The sequence below is a fragment of the Lissotriton helveticus genome, chromosome 5_1 (assembly GCF_964261635.1).
Source record: "Lissotriton helveticus chromosome 5_1, aLisHel1.1, whole genome shotgun sequence".
In the NCBI taxonomy this organism is placed as follows: domain Eukaryota; kingdom Metazoa; phylum Chordata; class Amphibia; order Caudata; family Salamandridae; genus Lissotriton; species Lissotriton helveticus.
Window position 1 is genome coordinate 670156422 of NC_136065.1, and position 25418 is coordinate 670181839.

Genomic DNA, 25418 nt, shown 5'->3' on the forward strand with positions numbered 1-25418 from the left:
GGACAGTGGGTTTCCCTCCACCTGTCGCAGCACTCTCCCCCAGCCTCTCAGCAATCTTCTCCTTTGCCCGCCCTCTGAGATCGTACCAACGTTTCTTGATCTCATCAACAGTGCGCTGCGTCACCCCCACAGAGTTCACTTTTGCGCGGATGCGCAGCCATATCCGCCTTTTATCGGCTTCCGGCACCCTTCGGGAGTCTCTACCAAAGAGACGATTATGGTCCTTGCAGACTCCCTGGATTAAATATTCGAGCTCTTGCTCGGAAAATTTTATTTTCCGTTTTCTTCCAGTGGAAGTTTCTCCTGCAGCTTCCTGTGACATGCTGGCCACTTGGGTGTCTCCTGGTTTTCACCTGTGGGCACTCTGGAGGGGAGCTCTGGCAATGCTGATTCCACTTCAGGCTCTCACTGCTGAATGAGGGTGGAACCTGCCTACTTCCTGGTTGTGATGTCATCACTGTGCTCTGAATGCGACTTCCCGTTTTTGCGATCTCGCAATTAGCAAGATCGCAATTTGCGATTTCGGTAATTGCGAAATCGCAATTTCCACACAGGTATCGGCCGATTCTGCGATTTTTTTGCGATTTTTGTGAAGTCGCAATCGCCGATTGCGGACAATTGCGATTCGCTTTTTTTTCTCGCATATTGTCATGAATGCCATTCTGCGATTTCTAATTTGCGATTCCCTATTTTTCGCAATTTAGAAATCGCTGATTTTGACATTGATGAATCTGTATGTAAGTGATTTCCCCAGAACCAGAGGATGTTGAGCCGACTGCGGACTCTGGACTCGAACCTGGTTCTCCTGTCGACTGCTCAGGCCATAACCATACATGATAGTATGTGCAACATTATCATAATTATTGAAATGCCTATAAAAAGACCGAGCTTTTTTTTAAGTGTTTCTTACAGTTTAGAGCATTTAGGTTGAGCATGGAGAGCTGAAGCAGTGTTTTATTTGAGAAACTTGGCCATGTCCAATCACTGCTTCTAAACATGTATTGAACATTCCTAAAATAGCTCCTTCAAAGTAGAAGCCAAAATGGTTGCTTTTTAAAAAGCTACTGAAAACCTCAGTACTTCATTTCTCACTTCCCCTCTTACAAGGTCCTCTACTCGCCCAGCCAGGCCTCAGACAACCAAACCCACAAGCCAGAGTACTCCAGTCTTCCCTTCGTTACCTAATTTGACCCCCTCAAGTTGTACTCCGTCAAACATTCTACTTAATTCAGAGCTTAATTTATGGAAACATAAGTGCCAGGGCCGACGCTATTTCTTGGGAGGGGGGGCTGAAGCTTTCACCGCCCAGTGATAATAAATGCCTTCACCAGTGCTACTCATTTACGATTAAGCTCCTGCAAAGGGACAATATGATCTATTCCTGGACATCTGCAGCTGTGAGAATGCCCTGGAGGGTGCGGGTATTAATTTTTTTCCATTTTGTTACGTTAGCAGATGGTATTTAGAAATAGGTAGACAACACCACCATGTGATGGACTATGGTAAGTATGTACCGATGTCAAGAAATAAATGCTGGTGCCAAGAAGCACTGGCACAAATTAAGCACCAGTAATGTCGTGTTCTCTTACAAATCTACGAGTTCTATTTAGAGAGCTCCTGCAGCATCACAACCTAACATCTTCCAATACTATTCCCTATTATTCGCGGCCAGCACCCACAACTGTATTTGCAGTATTCCATTTCATTTCTTTATTGCCTGATTAATTTGAATCAATTACAAGATAAGAACAAGTATTAAATAAAAAAAATTCTATGCATGTGGCACTCATTAGCACCAATAGAGCGCTATTGACCTCTGCTTAATACATTATCAGCATTCTAAGGGTTGTGATTTGCAGTTCGGTACCAGTCTGTACAATTGTGAAACTCTGCAATATTAGCCCGTTAGTTTATAAGGGCGAACAAAACCATTGAATGTGTACAATAACTGTACTTTAAAGATTAATTTCATTGCCCGTTCCATACCATGTTATGCAATGGTAACACACATCTGGCATGTGTTTAAGCATTATGTCTCAGAAAAAGAAATATTTGAAACACATATTTTAATTTAATATTTAGAGCAGTCCACAAAATCTTTCTTTACTGCAATTCAAGCTTGCAGGCCAGCTAGAAGCAGCATTTTTTTTTAAACTTAAACCTTAAAAAAACGTGGATTGGAGTTGGAGCTGTATTGTGCACAATCTTGAGGAGTAAGAATAACAGCCTTTGTTGACAATAGAAATAATTCTGCTGGAGTGGTATGATTCTGGATGGAAAATAACAGAACACCGAGCTCCAAATAAAGCTTGTTATTAAGATGGCACCTGTATTCCTCAATACCTGGTCATCTCACTTTTTGTCTTTGGAATCCCAAATTCTTCATAAATTCTGAAACAAAATTAAGTAAATGAATAGGCTACTTAAGCATCGAGGGACACGTCTGAGGGATCTGTCAAGACATGACAGTCCTGACTGAGAGCAAAATGGAGTCACCAAGGACAACATCTGTCTGTTAGAGCAAAGGCAATTATTCCCATGGACCTAACTGATTTCCCAAAGATACTTCTTCTGTTTAATAAAAAGGATAGCTTTTAGATATGCTCAGTGCTTTATCCGCAAAAAAATTCATATGTTTAAGGAGAGCGAATCTCTGATACTCGACTAGTTGTCCTTGATCTCATCTTTCTGAGTACCATTAATTCTGTCTGATCTCCACTTAATAGCTTTACCTGACAGGCCCGCGACCTTAGCCACAGATACAAATCCAGCACTATTTACTGAGATGCATTAAACACTATTAAAATATCTTCACCTGTGGAGAGAACTTTGGTGACAAGATTTTCCACAACATGAAGGCCAACTTTGTACTAGCAACATTATTTTTTGTGTAGCTTTATATAGCCCGAACTTGACCTGAAGGTATCAGAGTTCTTTACATGAGCACCAGTTGCGTTATACAAGGACACATTCATTTTTTAGGCGCGTGGAGATTAAATGATTCGCCCAGACTCACAGGATGTTGAGGGTAATTGCCTTGACTCGAACCCGTGTCCCCGGATTTAAGATCCACCCCCCTAACAATTAGGCTACATCCTCTCCCCTATCTGCTATCTGAAGAGTATCATCTATTTACGCCTTTTTTATATAGTGTTTCATTTTTTACTGCATATAAGCACGGTTAAAGACAAATCACTTTTATTCATTAAAACCATCAGGTCGGTTTGCTTTGTCAGCGCTTGCTTTAGATACCAGCAAACAATCCACATTTCCTGGCTACTGATGTAGCGGATATTTTTGCTATAAATTTGTGATTAGAATTAAGACATCCTTATTTAGAAAAACAATACAGGATTTGTCTGGGTAATATTCATGAAATGTTTGACTTTTGAATGTATGGTATGAAATAGCATCAACAGCGTTTGAGGAGGGTACCATCTTCAAGAATTAATTGTAAAAAGTAGTTTGCAAATTCCAGTGCAGCTGTTAGCTGTGCCTGAGCATATTCATAGCTGCCAAGGGCTCAGATTGCTTTGTGTGATATTTGCATAATTTCTGTGTAATTATGAGTGACATTTTAATAGTGACACTTTCTTGCAAGCAAATTCAAACAATGAAGACGGGGGAAACATAAATATCAGAAATTAATCCCATTATGTTTGAAAAAATAGGCGGGTACAAAATTAATGCAAACAAAACGGAGGTTCTTGCCCTTAATGCTGATCTGAATTCTTTTCCATCTTGTCTGAAACCACAAGCGATAAAAACTGACCCTATAAGGTATCTCGGGATATATGTATCTTCACAGTTTCATCAATTATTTGAATTAAATTATTTGAGAATGAAGAGTAAGCTCAAGAAGCTGTTGGATCAATGGACACTACTCAACTTATCGATAGTGGGTAGAGTATCACTAATTAAAATGTCCATACTTCCGCTACTAATCTTCTTATTCTCTAATGTCCCGGTAAATATAACTCATTCATATTTTAGGGAAATCGATACCTTTTTTAGGCAATTTATTTGGGGTAAGAAAGCTCCAAGGGTCAAACTGAATGTGTTACAGTTATCAATAGATCAAGGGGGTTTAGATTTGCCGCATTTAAGAACATATTCTAAGGCTGCTTTTTTGGATTTAGTGTCTGGCATGATAGGATAAAATTTTACTAGAGACTGTTTTTTTATAGATAAAATGATATAAGAAATTGGATCACTAACTCCAGTATTTTTAAATCTTCAAAACTTCCAAAAAAAACACGGTATAAAACTTTCAAAGATTATCTTTTTAGACTTCAGTTCTTTTATAAAAGGATGAGCTCGTCGGGTCTCCAGTATTTAAAAATTAGAGAATGTGCCAGTCTCGGTCTCCAGTTACAATTAAGGCACAGAAATATTTGAGAAGGTTGTGGACTGTCTGAGGTAAGGCATTTTATAATACAAAACAGGCCGATTTCCTGGCAGGAAGTATTGGCAAGGGCGGAGAGCCATCGGAAGCCGACCTTTCTTGAATATCTAAGAATTGTTTCTTTGTTAAAAAATACTGGTGGTATGCTGGGTTCCCCAATCACTTGGTAGTAGCCCTTTATGGGGCCAATATAGAAGGGATAGGAAACTTGTATAGGTTGTTGCATAAATTGGGGAAGTCCCTGTGATAAGCAATCACCTGGATAAAATAACTCGGGAGACCGGATGTAGGCTGTCTGGGAAGGAGTGGGACTCTGTCTGCCATTTAGGAAGTACATCATTACGTGCTGCCAATTATAAAAGGATGGCCACCCTATCGCAATGGCTCTCTTATCTAACTCCGGCTACCTTAAGTAAAAGATTCCCGGGAGTTGAAAACAAGTGTTTTCGATGCCAAATAGATGGGGAAGGTGGGTGGCACCACACCTTTTTTTCATGTCCAGGTTTAAAGATTTTCTGGGAGACAGTTTTTTTAGATATCGAGCAAGCAATCGGAAAGAGAATTCCAATTGAGGCTGAAGCTGCCTTATTCGGAATTTGCAGAGGGGAAACAATGCAATCTGAACCTGAAAAAGCTTTTATATTTATTTTGAGCTCGGTAGCTCGCTCCCTAATTTTCCAAAATTGGAAATCTAGGGAAGCCCCTTCCCATCTGAAATGGTTTAATTAAATGAAAAGGACTCAAAAATTTGAAGAAGCCTACGCTAGGAGGGTAGGAGCTACTAAAAAATGTGAAAAGAATTGGAAGTTTTTAATGAAGAGAAGATTAAAGAGAGATCATAATACTCGAAGTGGTAAACCAATGCAGCAGCTTTTTACTAAGAGACATCTGCATCTTCATCAAATTGTATTTTAGGGGTATGAGCATTTTTTAGTCTATGTATTTGTTAGAATTATGTATTTTGTATTTACATGATGAGCTATTATAATCATACTTTTTTGTGTTTAAAAAAGTAGGCAGCTATGAAGGAATTTGTCGATAAGCGGGCACTAGCACTTAATTGATACTGCACTTTAGGCTTAGTAGGAGTTTTTTGTCATTATTGTTATATAATAAGATAAATTGCACTTTGTTTTGTGAATTACTATAGGACTAGCCGCTTTAGCTTTTTATAAATTTGCACTTTGCACTTTGTATGGCGAATGATTGGAGGCTTTAATGCTTTTAAGTAAGTAATGATGTTTATTGATTGATTATTTAAAATCTTTACAATGAATGAATGCACAGTATAAACATTTCAATTTTGATAATACGATAAGAAGAAGGTGATTTTAAAAATGAAGCATAAAACTTTTTAAAATAGTACACGTGAATTATAAAACTGATTTAAGGTTGTAAATTCCTAAGTTTAAAAGTATAGAAGAGAGAAATATGAACGGTATGACAATTAATATTATAAAAGTTCAAGTTTTTTCCATGCAAATGCTAAGAATTTTGAGAAGGCAGAGTTAATCAGTATGTCGTCTGGGCAAAGACACTGGATCAGTGCTTGTCTGCAAGTCCTTGTTGACCTTTCATTGAATAACCTTTTTAACAGTGTTAGTTTTTCGTTTTTTAATTCCGGACAGAGGCACAGTAGGTGTATAATGTTTTCTTCTCCTGTGTTACACAACCGACATGATATGTTATTTTTGAGTTTTTTCCATGGTAGTGCATGAGATTCTCTGGGTAGTATTCCGAAACGTGCTTTCATGAATATCTTTTTATATTTCCAAGTCCAAGCTGCATTCAAATATTCTTGCGGACTCTTTTTTTTATAACCATTTATTATGGACCAAGCGTGCTTCCTTTTAACCAGGGACTCTTTGTCATTTATCAATGATAAAAGATCAGGGGCCAGATGTAGGTGGCCAATTACCGGTCGGTAACGGCCGAATTCGGCCGTTACCGACCGGTAATTGGATTCTGAGATGTAGGGCATGCATTTACAGAATCGGTATTTTACCGATTCTGTATTTACCGATTCAGTAAAATTACCGAATCGGTAAATACAGACTCAGTAAAATACCGATTCTGTAAATGCAGATGTAGCTGGCACATGTCAGAGTGCCACAGGGCTTTAACCCCTTCGACGCTCATGACGAGCTGGGCTCGTCATGAGGTAGCCTCCTGCTACGCTCATGACGAGCCCAGCTCGTCATGAATAATGGGTTTTTGTAAAGAAGAGCACAGGAGGGGAATTTCGCTAGCGCTCATGTGGTTAAGATCGGTATTTTACCACCCATTCCAATTGGGTGGTAAAATACCGAATCCAGGTGTGCATGCACATGTGTGCATGCACACCTGTGCCATGTGACACACAGACATGCCCTTAGGGCATGTCTGTGTGCCACATGGCGCACATGCCTATTTTTGGGGTGCCAGAGGATGTCAAAGTGACACCCCCTGCACCCTTGCTAAAATCGGTATTTACAGATTCTGTAATTACAGAATCGGTATTGCCCATTGATTCCTATGGGCTGCAAGGCCCATAGGAATCAATGGGCAATACAGAATCGGTATTTACAGAATCGGTAAATACCGAATCTTAACGATTCGGTATTTACCGAACCTGAAATACCTACATCTCCCCCCCTCTATTTTACCACCTCTTAAATACCGATTCGGTATGAATCGGTATTTAAGAGGTGGTAAATTAAAATTACCTACATCTGGCCCCAGTTGGTTTATTCACAATTTTTTTTAAAGATTCCTGAGGAGTAGTAGTCGTCCAAATCCCTTTAAGCCCAAATTCATCCAAAGCCTTCTCAAGATATTTCCAGGCAGATGATTTGTTATTGCCCTCTATTTCTTTCCATAAAAGCTGTGAAATTAGATTCTCCTTGTCATTTTTTACTCTGTTCCATACTTTAATTACATTACCCATTCGAGCATATAGTTGGTTATTCAAGCCTAATTCCAGTCTAATTTGGGATTCTGAAGCATTTTTAGGTAAACAAAAAAGGGATCGGAAACTTTTTGAAATTTCTTTGTTTATTGTTACTGCATCTTTTCCATTTAACGCCTCACTACCATAGGTTAGGGAAGGTAGCAATTTTGTAGCTATGACTTTAAGTAGAGGTTGGTAGGATAAATTACTGGTGGATTTTTTTATAATCCCAAATGCACCTGTTAGGGAGTTTGCTTTCCTTGCGATATCAAATTTCTGGGGTTTAAAGTTACCATTATCATCAAAGACCACTCCCAGATATCTATAGGTCTTAATTTGTTCCAGTTTTTCCTTTCCTAAGAACCATTTTGTGTTGTACTTCCTTCTCACGCTTTTTGAAACAACCATAACTTTGGATTTTGGGATTCATTTATTACCATTTTGTTTGCTATTGCGTACTCCTGCATGCACGTCATTAACCTTTGCAAACCCACCTCTGTTCTACTTAAAAGGGTGATATTGTCTGCATATAGCAGATTTGATATTTGTTTATCTGCAAGCTTGGGTGGGTGTGCATTTATCTTGTTCAAGGCTCCAGTTAGATCAGTTAAAAACAGATTAAATAATAAAGGTGCCAATACACAGCCTTGCTTCTCTCCCCCTAGCGTTGGTATTTCCTCAGTTAATGATCTGCCGTTCCCAATACGAACTCTGGCCCAAGTTTTTGTATACAGGAGACTAATCAGATATATTAAAGGGGGGGATCCCTTGTGCATGTAACTTTTTCCATAACAGATCTCTGTTGATACAATCAAAAGCTGATTTAAAATCAACAAAACATAAGAATAGTGATTCTTTGTTTGCAAGTGCTTTTTCCATTAAAATTGATAGTGCCAGGATATTGGAAGATGTACCGAGTCCTTTAATGAAGCCAGTTTGGTTTAGCGGAAGAATGCTATTCTTTTTACCCAGCCGGATAAGATTGTTAGCAGATGGGCTGCAAATAATTTTGCATCGGTGTCCTGTAGCGTTATTAAACGATAGTTTTCCGGAAGCGCCCAATCTCCTTTTTTGAATATCGGGGATATTAAAGAGCCTCTCCAGCTTTCCGGTATCCTCCCCTCCCCCTAAGCTTTGATGCTTTAGCATTTTATTGATTGATTTTGCACTTTAGGTGTATTAGGAAATCTTTTTTCTTTCATTGCTGCTATTTAATAAGGTAAATTTGCACTTTGCACTTTGTTTTCTGAATGATTATAAGATTAGCTGCTTTAGCTAAAAAGCTGTCTTATTGCTTTTAAGTATATAATGTATCATGAACCATATGCCCTGCTCAAATAAAAAATGTATACAAAAAAGAAATGACACTCATTTGAGCAACAAGAATGTCCAAGAAGATCTTTAAACTGCTGCAAAGTACAAGAAATCATTGCCAGCCTTTAGCCCCCTCCCTGCCGGCAATCAATCAGAAGAGCATCAGGACTCCAGGACCTCTCTCTGTCCACGTGACGTGGGACCCTCGGCCCAACAGAAAGGATGTGTGAGTTCCCATCATGAACAAGATAAGTTACACATGGATTCAGGCATCTCAACTGCCTGGCTCACAGTGTCAGTCGCTGACTCGCGCACGGACAGGCTGAGCACCATTTTGCATTATCCTCACAGTCTTAGGCAGGCGCAATAATCTCCCATACAATACAGCCGAGATTGTCAGACACCTGTTAATATTAACCCCCTCCCCTGCGGTTTTGAGAAATAAACTGCAAACTTAAGGTGGCCAGGATTAAAACACACACGCTTGTCACAGCCCAGGACGCAGCTGGCAGCCAGGCCTGCAGCCATGCCAGAGGGCAATGAAGAACTTCTGAGTGAGTTTAGCACGTCACGACCGGAGCGGCACCCCACTGACTGCAGGCAGCTGCTGATCACCCACCTGCCATATGGCGAGCGAATGAACATATAGTGTGCCCCGGCCATGAAAAAATGGCAGAAATGCAAACAGGTGACACATCAGCAGGCAAGGAAGCCTGTTTGTTATCATAGTAGGACAGTAACATGCAGGGCTTTAAGTGGGCCGGGTCTCACCGGGTCTGTGCACTGGCAGTCTTTTAAAGGAGACCTCGAAACAGGTCTCTATCGGGCTCTGTTTTGTGCCCTGGCAAAGGCGGTCCGCTTTTTTCCGGACTACAGTCACATCGATGAGCGTGTGCTCACACTGCTCACTTCTTGGTAGTGGAGAAGTTATGGCATGACGTTATGCCAGGTGAGCGTTGTAGGGGAAGGGAAATCCTTTAAAGAGAGACATTTAATCTCTGAATTTCCCTTCTCTTTTTGAAACTCAGGAGCAGCAACATTGTCGTGGTGTCACCTGGGCTTTAAGTGGAAGCGTATTCAATATTATATACAAGCCATAGTTGCTGCTTATTTATCTTTTGCAACTAACAACCATTGACAAAGCCAATAGTCCTGACTTGTTGTAGGCATGATGTTACTTGTTGTATTATGTATCTAGATGCAAATACAGAAACAGCAAAATACAAGTGGGGCGGCACACTATGCTAAGCACAGATTTTTGGCTGAAGTGTTTTAAGCCACGCCCTTATTACATTGGCCACACCCCTTTGAGAGACCCTCCAGTTTTTTCATCCCACTTAAAGCCCTGGTAACATGCAAAATGAGTGAACTCTAATGGGCACAGACCCCTCAGTACTAGGGTGACCAACCGTCCTTAAATTTTACGGACCGTCTGTTATTTTAGTACGATGTCTGTAAGGCGTCCGTAATTTGGGTTCCCCAAATTACGGACGCCTTACAGACATCATGCTAAAATCAAATTGGGGAATTTCAAGAAGGTATGCTGTTCCCATGCGAGAGGCCCCATGAGTTTTAAAGTTTCCGCTCTGGGCCTCTCCCACTTATCTTTTAATCTGTAGACTGAGGCTGCCTGCTGCAGCCTCTCCTGGACCTTGGAAAGATTGTGGACTGGCCCACTGTCATTCTGAGACTGCACAGATAGAATGACAATGGGCCCTATTATAGTGACAGCATGTGGTGTGCCTTCTTCTGCACAAATCTTGATTGCAGAAAGGGCCTGATGTTGCTTTGCAAAGCTTCGTGCATACTGAAAAACTGTGAAGTGCACGATTGTCTCAACCTTATATAAACTTATTTTGACTTGTACTTATTTTGTTTGTCTATTTACTTATATACTATTGTGCAACCTCCTCTAATATGTCTGTAAAACGTATGTTTTATCTCAAATGTTTGCCTTGAATTTTGACCTGTCCTGAATTTTTGTCCTGAATACCGTCCTGAATTTGCACCCATGCCAGTTGGCCACCCTACTCGGTACATACGCTGATTTTATGCAATATAGTTTTTTTAAGAGCTGCAGGCTGTGAGAAATGTTAAAATATACTGCCTCCTTTCTTAAGTCATTGAACAACTGAATTTGTTTTCACGGTCATCTCCCACTTAATTCCAACAAACGACGTTTTAAACGGGAAACATCATTTACCACAAACGTATTACCACGCTTTACGTTTACAACGAGTCACTTACCACGCAAACGTCTTTTCACCGCGGGTGCATTCCACGAACGTTTTTACAATGCAAGCTTCATTGCTTCCAGTCTTCGTTCCTTCGTCCTGCGTGTATATCATTAGGTGAAAGGGACAATAAAAAGGGGGGGTTGGAGGGGTCTCCCCCCCAGTGCTTAATTTGTAAAATATGAAGTGCAGGTGCTCAAATCTTTGTCCGAGGCCACACCCACTTTTTCCGGAATCCACCCACTTCCTCCAATGGCTCCACCCACTTACTCTATTGACTCCACCCACATCCTCAACTGGACGAGCTAAAAGTCAGATGTAATACCAGATCTGAATTTCAGCAAGGGAACCTTCCTCATAGTACGGTTTTGAAAGGAGGTTCCAAACTTACACATTTGAGAAATAAACTTCTATGTAATTAATTTAGGGATTAAAAATAGGAGGCCTAAAGTATTATAGATATTTTGGACTCAGGTTTTGTAGCAGGCCAAACTAGAGAAATAGATTTGCTCCGGAGCAAAATAGAGTACATTTTCAGCATAACCTTGTCCTAAGAATTACAAACAACGCTCAGAGGTGTTGAACAATCATGGACGTGCAATGCCCTGTTTGGGAGCATAATGTAGCAGATGCTTTAATAAAGGGTGATGATTCAGCTCAAAACGTAAGAGTCAGACAACCTCAATGCTCAAATGGGTGCAATGTCTGAGATTTACATGTTTCTCTCATCTTCATTGCTTGATTTTTCTCTCCAGAAAGTGTCATTCATGCTCACTGAAATGTCACTCATAATTGCACTGAAATTATGATAATGGCACTCATTGGAATCTGAAACCTTGGCAGCTATGCAGAGGGTGTCATTGTCACTAGGCGAATGGTGCACTGCGACAAGAGCAGAAGGACTTCACTACCTGGCAAATAAAACTCTCCACTGAGAGCCCAGGCCTCAGACGGTTCACTTCACACTTCATACCAAGCAAATGACTACCCTCCATCACCTACTGACTTCTCTCCACATTACAATGGTGCCTTTACCCCACCCTATTGTTTCCTATTACTAAAGACACTCATCCCCTCCTTGATCTGATAAGACATGGCTACCTACCCCACATCACATTGAGAACATCACGGTGGCAAGATCATCCTGCACTGTGGCAACACCTGTTCCCGTCACTGTCTTGCTAGAGAGATCAGCTCCTTCCCATGTATGGCAAGATAGTAGCTTTGCTAATAAGAAGGCCAAATTGGTGCCCTAGGAGGCTACTGTGATGGGCATCAAAGGCCATGTAAAAGGAACGCAAGCAACACCTATGATACACCCAGCCCCAAGTGCACTCTATGGAAGTTCCTGAGGGTTTCGATGCCCTATGGCTAGCACTTTGACTGATGTGCTGGAACTCTTCCTAAGATCAGGGGTCTGTCCTTGCGACTTTCTCCCCTGTCAGTTTACGCTCAATTTCCTCTAGATTAAGTTATATCTACTCTTCCTTGACCTTTAAATTAGCATGTTTAAATTATTTACATATCCAGAGGAAATGAAATGATGGGAAGATGAGTAGTAAGGGTAAGTAGCACAAACATTAGCAAAGGCAGTAGATCTGGGTTTAATTTGCTTACACAAGGGGCATTACCACATTAAAGAGAGATACTTGCGAAGATTCCAGTGGGAGCAGGCAGAGAGGGTAACAGTTGTAATGTAGTCCTATATGCAACTCAATGCAAGAACTGGAGCAGAGGGGGGATACAGTGAGGCAGCCAATAACATTAGGAGAGAGATGTTTGCTCAGCAGGATTGAGACAAGATGTGGTTTACAAAGTCTCAAGCCCATGGCTCAAAGAGGCTAGTCGAAGAAAGCCAGTAGTTGAAGTGGGTGGACTGAATGCCCACTCTATAGTTTTAGACATGTGTTAGTTTTACAGCTGCGATATAAGAGCACCTGAACAAAAAGATCAATGCAGGTTAGCCTGACAAGTCAGCATTGGCCAGAAACCAAGTGCCCCGAATTGCCAGTGTTGAAGTGCTCACAGGTTTACCATACTTTACATCGACTCTTAGAAGCAAGCACAGTGGCAGTCACAAAGAAGCAGGCCCAGGGTAACCCTCAATCATTTCTGACCTGCAGTGATTTCCTGCCTGCTAGCCCGCAAGCGGGTGACTCATTCCTGATCCGCACTCTGAGGCCGAGGTCGATATTTCAGCACAGCTCGCGCTATAAGGGGAGGGTGAAGGGAGGGCGAGGGAGAACTGGGGCACTGCCTCTGCACTGTGGGGTTTGGTTTAGGAACGTTTGGTGCACTGAGCATTGTAGGCTGGTATGGGACAAGGAGGCGAGGTTGTGGCGCACATTTTTCAGGACATACCACCTGTTGTTTCCTAACAACTTATGCGTTGCCAACACGAGGAGTGGAGGTTTTGGCCATGAATACCTTAATCCGCTGGTGTTTACATTAAAAAGTATATATCTTTTGTCAGTTATGGTCACTTTCAGCAGTTGCCACCTAATTCCATAATTTGTAAACGTTTTTCGCAGTAAATGCTTCACAGAACAAAGCAGAGACATTCATTTAGTTACCAGTACTAAGCTGGAAATGGCGGTAATTGCAAACGTGTGCGGCGGTGGCATGGCGCTTCGTGTGAAAATGTAGTGTTAGCTCGGCTGCCTGTCAGATGGGGTGTAAGGCTTTTTATTAGCAAGCAAGCAGCATTGGTTTGGCTACTTACGGTTACTGGTGGACTACCTGCCTTTATTAATAGGTCTGCTGCTGCTGCCAATAGGTCTGCTGCTGCTGCCAACCATCGATGTCGAACTGAACTGATGGTGACTGTCGGGTGCGTGTCTGCCAGGGCATGGCAATTTGAAAATAATCTACGCACGCATGTATCCTTAATCATAACGTAGCTCAAGAGACACACACCACAGAAGTTTGCAGCGGGCATGCCCACTAATTTATCTATAGTGGAGAATCAATACTCCTGCCCTCTCAAAATCGTATCACCCCGGGGCATGCGAGATGTAGAAAATTTGAAATGTGGCCTGTGGCGAACCGTCCCAGCACAACGGACCCCACCACGGGCCCCATCCTAAGGGACTGCTGCAGGTAACAGTTACGATACAGGCGATGCAGAAACTTCAAGTGTGTGTATCATGCTCATTGTGTAGTTAGTTAGGTGAAAGAAGTTTGAAAGCCCTTCACTCCCCTCCCTCCACGCTAAACCTCAGTGCAGCCAGTTAGTAGTACCTCATTCCAGACAAGGCTGTGAGCGGGCCTCTGAGGCAGTGCGGGTATACTGGGGTGTGTGCGGTGGTGGCAAAGCAGTGAATGTGCGCGCATTGCTTTGAAAAAACTGCGCACGCTGCTTGCCGCTCACACAGCCCCAATCCAGTCCCCCACAGATTTGATGAGCCAGCCTGCTGAACCGAAACTGAATCCATCACAGGGCCAGCCAGAGCCAGTACTGATCCATCCAGGCAGCCCGGGCCGGCCCGCAACTGCGCAACAATAGCCACTGCTGCACTACTGCAGACAGTGAAAGTCTCTGATCGCGCACCTTTATGTTTTATGTAGACTAGTGGGCGTTATTTATCTCAGATCTTTTAATATTCACATGCTGTGATTCAATATCTTGGGTCTCTGTTTATAATGGGCTTTCAGGCTATGTTTTCAGATCATGATTAGGCTCTGAATGTGCCGGGAGTTTTTTAAACATTATTTTTTGGGCTTTTGAAGGGCAAAAGTATAGGAATAAACTCTTAAATCATGATCATTTGGCCGCCGGCGTACCCCAGGCCATCATGACAATCACACCACCAATAAACACATAATGATTAAAAAAAACGTCACGACGCCTGCGGCCTGCTAGGCCCTGCCCTGCCTCACCTGCGCACCTTTATTTATAGGCCGCCGGCCTACTACCCCCCAGGCCATGCCTTGCTCGCCCGCCCTCACCTGGTGAGCAGAGCTATGTACTGCAGCGATAGTAGTCCGTCTCAACGTCCCGCAGACTCCGAACGGCAGCATTGAAGGAGTTCGATGGTGCTAGTGGTCAATGGGGTGCGGCCGTGCGGGTATGCTGGGGCGGGCGTGCGTGGCAAAATTAAAGCAGCGAGTGCGCGCGCATTGAACTGCAAAATCTGCGCACGCGTCGCTGCCTCTGCTGAGCACACAGCCCCAACCCCCGCAGAAGGCCAGCCCCCAGGTCAAGACAAAGCCCTGCTGCCCAACTCAGTGATCCGCGAAGTCTTGAAAGTGAAAGACTAGTGAGGAGAAATTAAGAATCAGTCACCTCACGTGACGTCGTCACCAAAGACACACAGTAAGTGTTTACATGATCAGAACAACCATGACGGTAATGCGGGGGGAGGGGTGTAACTTAAACACAGCTCACACTCTCTCTGTGCCAGTGTCATTTTAAATAATAACGGTGTTGTGCACTTAATCTTAATACGTGACTGGTGACTCACTGTAGACCCGGCCCTCATAATTAGGTGCCGGTGCTAAGCACCGGCAAGCTCCGGCTCAAATTAAGCCCTGCTCCCCCCCTAAAAAACAAGCGGAATAAAAAAAAAAGAAAACTTTAGGAAAAAAAACGCTATTCAGTGCCAAAGGAGAGAAAGGAAAGAGCCTCAACAACGACGTGGCGTGTACGTCCACATAGAAGTCCTATCTCTATTTTGAAAGACGTGTTTTGACGCTGGTTATCGTAACGTAAATATGGCGGAGTATAGTCTTGCGTGCTCAAATGCTGCGTGGTAAAGACACATGCGTAGTAAAATACGCGTGGTAAAGCCTTGCGTGGTACAGGTAAGCGTTGTATTATCATATATTCGTTTTAAACAGATCAGCACTCAACCATATGGTGATTGTTTTTAGGAAAATGTATTTTCCGAGGAGATATTTACCATCGCATTGAAGCAGGGTCGGATTGGTAAGGCGGGCAGTCGGGCATTGGGTGATGGGCCGGTGCCTCATGGTTGTCTGCGGGCCGGTTTGTCAGAGCCTATGTAAACCGGCCCACAGGCACTTACTGTTTTCCCCGGTCCTGGCAGACCACTGCGAAGTGTCATCAGTATCACTGGCACTCCCCTGTCAAACTGAGGCTGGGGGTCAAGTGTTATTCTGACCCAGAGGTCATTCTCACCTCGGGCCCCCTTCCTCTTGTGGCCGACCTGACCCAGAAGCAGGACCACCCCCTTGGCCATGGCGGGTGTGGAGAGGGTGGGAGCCTTCCAAGGGGGAGCCATTCTCTGCCGGGAGGGGGCTAGTAAGAGAAGTGGCCTCGTAAGGGGCCAGGTGTTGTCACCTCGGTCCCAGTTTCTTTTAGGCCTTGGTGGAAGAGTGGGGGAGTGTTTGCAAAGGCCTCGCTGGACATCAACTTTCCAAGAGGTTAAAAAACATATGACGTAGTGTCACGGTGTCAGCTGCTGACGTTGTCATTGGGGAAGTACGTTCGAGTTGTGGCATCAGCTCAATATTCAGTGATTCTGGCCACATCAGTTAATTTACCTTTCTATATTAAAAATGTATTTGATTTTGTTCAATGTAGCAATGCCTTTGGATAAAATTCATGCTATATAAAGCTACAAAAAAACGCTAACCATTTGGGAATGTGAGCCACTTTTTTCGGAGTGCCAGAGTCTAATTGTGATCCCACTCCGAACCTGCATTTAAGAGCATCAAAGTGAGGGATTCGGGACATCGGTAGCATGGCTTATCAAACCCTATTTTTTCAAATTCAAATTTTAGCACCTATTTGTCAGAATTATTCTCTGCCCTGTGACTCCAGACAAGATGTGTTATCTTGTTTTCTATAGCCTGAGTAGATACGGGTGCTGTGCTCAGACAATCCACTTGCCAGGCTGGACAGCTGACTCTGTCCCAGTATTACAGAAATTGCTGGACCCATTCTCTCCTTACATGGCCATTACGGGTCTGTTCTTGGCTTGTGCACCTTGCTTGCAGAAATGTGTATTTTTTCGGTATTTAAAGGGGCAGCATCTTGTCGTGGCAGGTGTTAGCATAGCACCAGGCACAGACTTATTCGATCCGTTTGAAACGTACAATATTACAGACACCCCAGAAAAGTTTCAGAATGCAACTCATTTTGTGAGGCCTTAGTTGAGGTCACACATTGGCATAGTGAACATAGCCAATTGTGTGCACATTTCACTTGCGAAATGGAGGTGTAGTCGTTAAACCATCTTAGCTCTGCTATCTTTTCAGACGCTGGGGCCCCTGAAACTGTGTCGAGGAACAGGTGATTTATAAGTGCTTTGCTCGTTCACCCACACCCTCCTCTAGCTCTCACATTCCTCTGAGGTGTCTGAAATGTTCATGCACACCACAGAACTGACTGGCACCCTTTTTACGAAATTCGGGCCGTTTCCAGGCCTCAAGGTGTAGTGTAGTGGACCTTTTTCTGTAGCCTTCCTTCCATCATGCTTATAAAATACATGAAAGCAGTGCCTGCTGAAAGAAGTCCCGTGGCACGTGGGGAGTAGTCGTCGTCCAATTGTAGGGCTTTCAGTTCACTACTCAAGGACCACATCATGAGCGGGAATACAGGATCCAAGACGTGGCAAGGTATAACTCCTTCATTACTAACGGTTAGTTGTTTTTAATGTATCTGAAGAACTTGAAGGCCAAAGCTGAAGGTAGTCATTGTTTTCACATATGATTTAACCTATCCAGGCTCCTAGGGTTGTCCTGTTTTGATTTTAAGGATTCAAACTGTATAAACGCCTGCCTGGTGCAGCAGTCAAAGTGTGAAATAGGAGCACCGTACACTCAGTGAACCCTACACTAAATACAATTGTGATACTGCATGGTGATCTCACGCCAGTGCAGCCGGCTTGGCGTGATGTCATAGCGTGCAGGCGTGGGCCAGTCCCCGGTTTTTTAGGACCAACACAAGACATATGTTTGGCTTGCCTGGAAGTCAATTACGTCTTTGCAAGCCGGGGGGCAGGACTTCTAAATAGATAGGATGCTGTCCTGCCATCCGTAGATGGTAGGGCCGCCCGGAAATTGCTAGCCTACCACCGAAATAGGTATGTTTGGCCAGTATGGAGCTTCCATTGAGTCTTCCTACACCCATGCCCTGCTGCAGTGTCTCTTATGCTGTGAGAGGGTCCTGGCGGATCTCTTTCCCCACACCGCACCGGCATCTACTACAATTAGAACAGATTTCTTATTCGTTTCACTGGTTTAATTGATTGCAGTGCAATAGAAGGAAAATAAATTATCTTTGAAATGCATGCTTTCAGTCCTTCAGATTGAGGTTCCTATATTAACGCAGTTATATCTCTACTGCTGGGCTCAAAACGTGCATTTGAAAAACACATTCGAACTGCATTTAATTCCACTGTCTGTGTGACTATCTAATTTAACAAGCATTGGCATAGCCAATAGGTCTTGCCTTTGGGGCCTTATAAGTGTTTAGCCAGAGCTATTGACTTTGCCAATATCTTTAAGCTGTGCTGTAGAGAAGTGTGGCTGATGTGCAGCATGCTGAAAAGTGTTAATAAAAAAGTGTCAAAAGAATTTTTGTTACCTTATATATGACCAAGAAGGTATGTACAGCTGAATGACCACATTAAAAAAAGTATTTACAATAAAACACGTCCTCAGTTTTCTTTTGTTCTTGCAATGCTGGCAACTTGTTTCTGCCTATTCCAGTGGTTGTTTGTTAAAGTTTTTTTTCGGAGGGGGCATAAACAATCGGAGGGTGAAGGTTGGGAACTAGTACCTGCATTATAACACTAGCACCGGCCAGACTCTAGGGGAGAATCAACAGATGCTAGATTCCGAGGGCAGGCTGAGGTGGTGCTGAGGGATGCTGAGGTGGTAGTGGTGGTGGTGGTGGTGGTGACTGGTGCAAAGATGATGCTGACGTGATGCTGAATGATACTCAGGTCTTGCTGAGTGATGATGATGATGTGGTGGTGTACTAGTGCAAAGGCGATGCTGAGTGATGCTGTGGTGGTGCTGAGTGATGCTGTGGTGGTGCTGAGTGATGCTGTGGTTGCGCGGAGTGATGCTGTGTTGGCCCTGAGTGATGTTGTGGTGGTGCTGAGTGATGCTGTGGGGGTGCTGAGTGAGGCTGTGGTGGTGCTGAGTGATGCTGTGGTGGTGCTGAGTTTGTTACACTGTGCTTAAAAACTGTTGTGTAAGGGGAGCTGATTTCCGTGTGAAGCGCAATATTGCCCTTGGTTCAAGTTTGCACTATAATTATGCGGGACAGGCAAGCAAGTGTGGCCTAATGTAATGTAATCGGACAATATCAGATGAAAGCACTACGTATTCACAGCTCAGGGAGTGCTTCTTCTTATGACAAATCTCATAATATCACACCTGTTGCGGCTAGGGCTGCGGATGTTAGAACTGGGTAACTAGGTTAGAATCTCGGCTCAGGCTCAGCATCTTGTGATTCGGTGCAAATCGCTTCATTACACTGTGCTTAAAAACTGCTGTGTAAGGGGAGCTGATTTCCGTGTGAAGCGCTCTAATGCCCTTGGTTCAAGTTTGCGCTATAATTATGCGGGACAGGCAAGCGGTGTGGCCTAATGTAATGTATTCGGACAATATCAGGTGAAAGCACTACATATTCACAGCTCAGGGAGTGCTTCTTCTTATGACAAATCTCCTAATATCACACACGTTGCGGCTAGGGCTGCGGATGTTAGAACTGGGTAACTAGGTTAGAATCTCGGCTCAGGTGCAGCATCTTCTGATTCCATGCAAATCGCGTCATTACACTGTGCTTATTCTGCAAAAGGTTGCCTGGGAAATCCGGTTGAGGGATTGACCCGGAGTGTGCCCTTTTAACCGGCAATATGGAGATCGGGACTGAGATCAGCCGCAAGATTCGGGTAGGAGAATGTCTTTCTTTGATTTGAGAGAGCCAAGGAGGCTGTCGTAGGAGATACAGTTACCCCGGTTGAAGAGCAAACGCGGCATGCAGAAAAGGAGGAGCAAAAACAGCGTGGAGAAAAAGAGGAGCAAATGAAGCAAGGGGAAATACAAGAGCAAATGCGGCACGGAGAAAAAAAAGAGCACGAAGGGTGGGACTGGGGCAGTCGGGAAAGGTTAGAGGGGTGCTGTAGCAGATCTGGCTGCAGGGCCGGACTGGGAACCAAAACCGGCCCTAGCAAAGAGCTCGGCTGCCCCCCCCGCGCTTGGGGGTGCCGCCGAGCTCTTTGCCCGGGCCGGTTTTCTGCCGATTTTGTTACAGGGATGATATTGCAGCTATGCTGCAAAAACAGCCCTGTAACAAAACGGCCCCCAGGGGCCCAAAACAGGCCCCCACCCGTGCGGCGCACCGGGGGATTGCCCATTTCCAGCTACGGCCAGTCCGGCCCTGGCTGGCTGTGCATGCTTCCCCCAGAAACAGCTGAGCAGAGTGAGCATTTGGCATTTGTGATTCTGCGAATGGTTGCCTGGTAAATCTGGTTGAGGGATTGACCCAGAATGTGCCCTTTTAACCGGCAATATGGAGATCAGGACTGAGATTAGCCGCAAGATTTGGGTAGGTGAAAGTCTTTCTTTGATTTGAGAGAGCAAAGGAGACTGTCGGTAGAAGATAAAGTTACACCAGTTGAAGAGCAAAAGCGGTGTGGAGAAAAGGAGGAGCAAATTCGGCGTGGAGAAAAAGAGGAGCAAACGAGGCATGGGAAAGTACAAGAGCAAATATGGTGCGGAGAAAAAAAGAGGAGCACGAGGGGTGGGACTGGGGCAGTCAGGGAAGGTTAGAGGGGCGCTGAGCAGAGCTGGATGTGCATGCTTCCCCCGGAAACAGCTGAGGAGAGTGAGCATTCGGAATTTGTGATTCTGCAAAAGGTTGCCTGGGAAATCCGGTTGAGGGATTGACCGGGAGTGTGCCCTTTTAACTGGCAATATGGATATCGGGACTGAGATTAGCCACAAGATTCGGGTAGGTGAAAGTCTTTCTTCGATTTGAGAGAGCAAAGGAGACTATCGGTAGGAGATAAAGTTACACTGGTTGAATGTGGTAAAGGTAGCTTGGTAGATGAGCCAGAGAGAAGGAGCAACAAGACCCCTGGCATCGAGACGTGCTCTGTGGAGGGGGAGGAGTGTTGAAGCGCGCGCTTGGGAGTGCAAGCGAGAGGAAAGCCAGATGGCGCATGATCGAGCGATGTGAGGAATGCGCGTTACTGAGCGCGTAACCGCACCCTCTAGGCCAGCAAATGCTTGTGGTCGGATTTTTAAAGCCCACTCACTAAATGTCTCGCCAGACCAGTGCACGCGCTGGCTTAGGCGAGACCTAAAAAGGGGCCGGCTGCAGTTCACAGAGGTTTTACATGCAGGTATGTATCTCCCAAGTGGGTCACTTGTAGTGGTAACACCCTCAGGTATATCTAGCTTTTTAGCAGTCACCTATTTAAAATTCTTAAACATACAGATATTTTTTTACCAATATAGGAATGCATTTAAAAATCACAGCCAGGAATATGCTGTAGGATCAAAAGCCAGGATTGGCAGAAGATGTCACACATGACATGGCACCACTTGCTAGCTGTGCACACCAAGTCCTTCATTGTTGCCCATGATGTATCTGTTTTTGGAAGAAGGTTTCACAGCAGCAGGCCAAGGTGTACCTTGCACTGACAGTTGAAAGTGATGGAGGCTTGCTCTGCTGCTGCGGACGCCCTAGTGTCCTCATTCTAGCAGGCCCACAACCCTGGATGATAAGTGGGCACCATTCTGAATTTCAGACCTAGGAATGGGAGATTATACTCATGGCCCACAGGCCTTGCTATTTCCTCCACCCCAATATGCCCTATCTCGGACCATGTGTTATTTGCTCACATGATTTGGGCCAGGTGTACCTGGTGCTAGTCGCGTGGGCAGAAACCCGTGGGGTCTTCTGCATCAGCAATAGTTACAGTGCCAAACTAGGCATAAACTGGAGCTAGCATCAGAAACCGGATTTATGGGCCAGGTTGAACGAGTCCCTGTTCTATTTGGCTGAGGCTCACTGTTGCTCGCTATGCTGTACTTCATGTGCTGTACCTGTTTTATTAGGTAGGCCAGTACTGCTAATTACCTTTCTGTTAGTGTTTTGTATGAGGAAGACTTAACCAACAGCTTTGCTGCATCTTTTTAAAGAAGTTTTTCACTTATGCTTATTTCCTGTGCATTGGCAGTTTTGTGTAGGAGGTTTCCAAAGCTGCTGTTCATAGTTTAAATGGTTTGAATGATGCAGTTTGGATACCTGTTTCTCATACTACCCATTTTTGTGGGGGCGACATACCCAACTGTTCTTCATGCGGCACAGTTTACTTGTTTACAAGTGATGCTTGCACTACCACTTCTTGTTCTGTACCTTTTAAGAAGGAACCTGCTCAGCTACTTCCTGTGCTGTACTTTCTTTGCTGCCCATGCAGTACTTTATCTGTGTGAGGACAGATTGTGCTGCAGCAGCCCCTATTCTTTGTGTGGAGGAAACTTGATCACCACCACATGTGGTTGGCCTGCTTTTCAGTCAAGGAACCCTCTGTGCTGTGCCATTTGTTTGTGAAGGAATCCTTCTTTACTGCTGCCTATGCACAGCATGCACTGTCTGAGGACACCTTCCATCTGATGTTTGCGCATACCTGGACTGTGTTTTAAGAGACGCTTGCACTACTGCTGTCTGTGGTGGACCTGCTTAGTGTGTGAAGCAAGTATGCACATTGCCTGTGCTGTACCTGCTCTTATAATTATGTAGCTTACAATGTTGCTATGTGTGCAGTACCTGTTCTGTATGTTTGTAAACCTTGCACTGCTGCTGTCTCAACCGTTCCTATTACAAGTGGTGACACTAAATTTTGTTCCTTACCTTCCCTACTAAGTTCAAGGCAGATGATCTTTTATTGCCTGCTAAAAAGTGTGGAGGGGAGTAAAACAAATTCAAGATTATACTCTCAATTAGACATACTTTAAAGGACCACAGACTCCGAATTCCAATTTTGTGGATTTATTATCAGGCCAAAAATAATTTAATATAAACACACCTCAGTATCAGAGTATATAGGTACATAAAAATCAATACAGAGCCGAGTCTACGTATATAATTCATTCGGCATAAGAGGAATAATGTGACGAACTCCAAAATCAAAATGCAACTACGGATAGAAGCTGAGTCCAATTCTCTTTTCATTTGAGAGAAAAACAAAAGTATCTTTCCCTGCTCTACTCTAAATGAAAGTTCTACCTATTTCTCCAATATCCTATCCCAAAGGTAAGCACGTGTTGACTTCATAAGAAGTACTCACTTCAAATGGGTCTGATAGCTTAAAGCTATGGAGCTCGCCCTAAAATGCTCCTTCTCCTCAGAAATAAGCAGGAGGCTCCCTAATCTGTCCCTGCGCATCATACAAAAAGACAATGTTCAACCCACAATACGTCATATTCATTGGGACCCTCCTTCAGTAAGTTTCCACAGAAGCCTTTAATTAAATTGATTCTTTTAGAGTGGCCTTGGTTCCCAGATAGGCCAGACAGGAAAGGCGTCCTCCCTTTTCGCCTTACAAACCTCTTCAAAGACATTCTGAGTATCTCCTTAAATCTAAGAATAACTAGGTTAAATTCCGGCACCTGCAGTAGGATGAGAACATACTGTCTTTGAGCACAAAAAGGATTCATTTAATTATAATTCTTGAGCAACCAAGGAGAAACATAACTGAAAACAACGTACAGTTTGGGCCTACAATTCAGTCAACTTAAACTAAATACAAATTAAATTACACAAGTATAATTTCATCCTGCACATTACACATACAGGAATGATAAGTTTCTTTTATACATACAAAGGCCTACTTAAATGTGCACACTACATTTCAATGCTAATATAACTCGAATAAATGCATCTTAATAATCCTGTAACACTGCAAACGATAAAAATACATGTGAGTGCGTTTAAACCATGAATATAGTGCACCCATACAATTTAGAGTGCTATAAGCGCTCAATCACAAGTGTTTGAGCGATCCCCTAATTGATTTCAGGCGGGACAGGATGAGTTGGGCAGAAGGGGAGCAAAGGACTCAATATGGTTAAAGAGAAAAACATGTAACGAAAATGACAGAGGAAAAGAAGGAAGGGCAAAAAAGAAAGTGGAATAGAAAAAGCAATAATAGATGGAAGAGGAAGACTGAAAGGGCTCAGAGGAGAGAAAAGGAATAGAAGAAGTGAGAGATAAAAGAAGGAGAAGGCAAAGAAAAAGAAACAAGAAGTATTACTTCCTCGTCCGTCTTCCTCTCTCAGTCCTTACATATGAATGTATCTCTATTCATGCAGAATCTAATGACCAAACTTGACTTTAACTTTCCAAACCAAGATGTCCCCTATACCAAAAGTATAAATACATCACTTCCTGTTTCTTTTTTCTGCAGCTGATTACCTACCATCTTGGCTGCAGATATGTATGTTTTTTTGTTTCTTTTGTTTACAAGACCTACTGTAACGGTTTTATTGTTATTTTGTAGTCATGTTCGCAGGAGGGGCATTCAAGATCACAGGGCAAGCCTATGGCTTGCTAGGCAGCCTGTGACAGCCTAAGAGGATGATTGTTCTGTGTTCCCCTGGGATTTCTCTACTTGGCAGGCGTGTGGCATCTTCTACCGATGTATTATTGGCACCGCGCTTTGTGTGCTGGTTACATTGTGCTGTCGCCTGTCTCCTGCCTGATTTCAGGTTGCCGCATCCGTTCTAGCCACACCGCGGTCCTTATTCTTCTGCCTGTCTTTTCCAAGTGGAGTGCCCACTTGTGGACTGCTTTCTATTGGTGCACTATGGTTTTCATTGAAATCAGCAGTTGTGGGGCGTCTGCCTGATTTCATGATGGCGTCTCTGTGTTTTTGCTGAGACGCTGGGCTCCGGTGGCATAGCTCTTCTTAGGCCTGCCAGTCCATTTGTTTTACATTCAGTGACGTGTGGCATCTGCCTAGTCGGTAATTGGCACCCCTGCTTGCTGCTGTGATGCAGCTCATGGCTACCGCCTGTCCTTTGCGGGAGGGGTTGCGCATTCAGGGGGCGGCGTTGTTGGGATTTCTGATCGGCTTTTTGCGGGAGCTCTGCTGCCGGTCACGTGTTTCCCCTTCATTGTTCACTGTTGTGGGGTTTGGGGTGCGGGGGGGGGTTCTTGGTGCCCCTTTCTGTAGTTGCTTGCTTGGGGCTTTAATTTGGACTCCCATGTGTTGAGTACCCAGGTATTCTAGGCTGTGCTGCACTGCATAATCTCCTCCTGCCTTCATTCGCGGCATTTGGCCAGTTTGCTGCTCCTTTCATGGGAGTAGTGTCCGTGTCCCAGTGCCTCCTTTTGTTGGTGCAGTATACTATTTGCCTGGGCCTCCCTTTGGCATGTGCTTCGACCATGCCCGGGTCTTCAGAGCAGTGCACTGGGCTGTCTGCATTGGGTTTGTGCATGCATGTGTCTGTGCTTCACTCTCTCTGGTCTTCTCTACATCTTTGCTTCGAGTGTGTATTGTTTTTCCTTTACCGCTTCTGGGTCTGCTTTGCGGTTCCTGTCACTGTG

General features: G+C 43.9%; 1 protein-coding gene and 1 long non-coding RNA gene across 3 annotated transcripts in view; one reads left to right on the forward strand and one right to left on the reverse strand.

Annotated features, from left to right (window-relative positions):
- Window positions 1-14958, reverse strand: part of LOC144753337 (uncharacterized) — a 136216-nt gene extending 121258 nt beyond the window's left edge. For both annotated transcript variants that reach the window (XR_013594304.1, XR_013594303.1), the window contains exon 1: window positions 14831-14958. This is a non-coding gene — a long non-coding RNA (uncharacterized LOC144753337). The remainder of the gene's footprint in view (window positions 1-14830) is intronic.
- LRRC20 (leucine rich repeat containing 20) overlaps window positions 1-25418 on the forward strand; it is a 1483106-nt gene that overhangs the window by 400774 nt on the left and 1056914 nt on the right. The gene's annotated exons all lie outside the window — the stretch shown is intronic.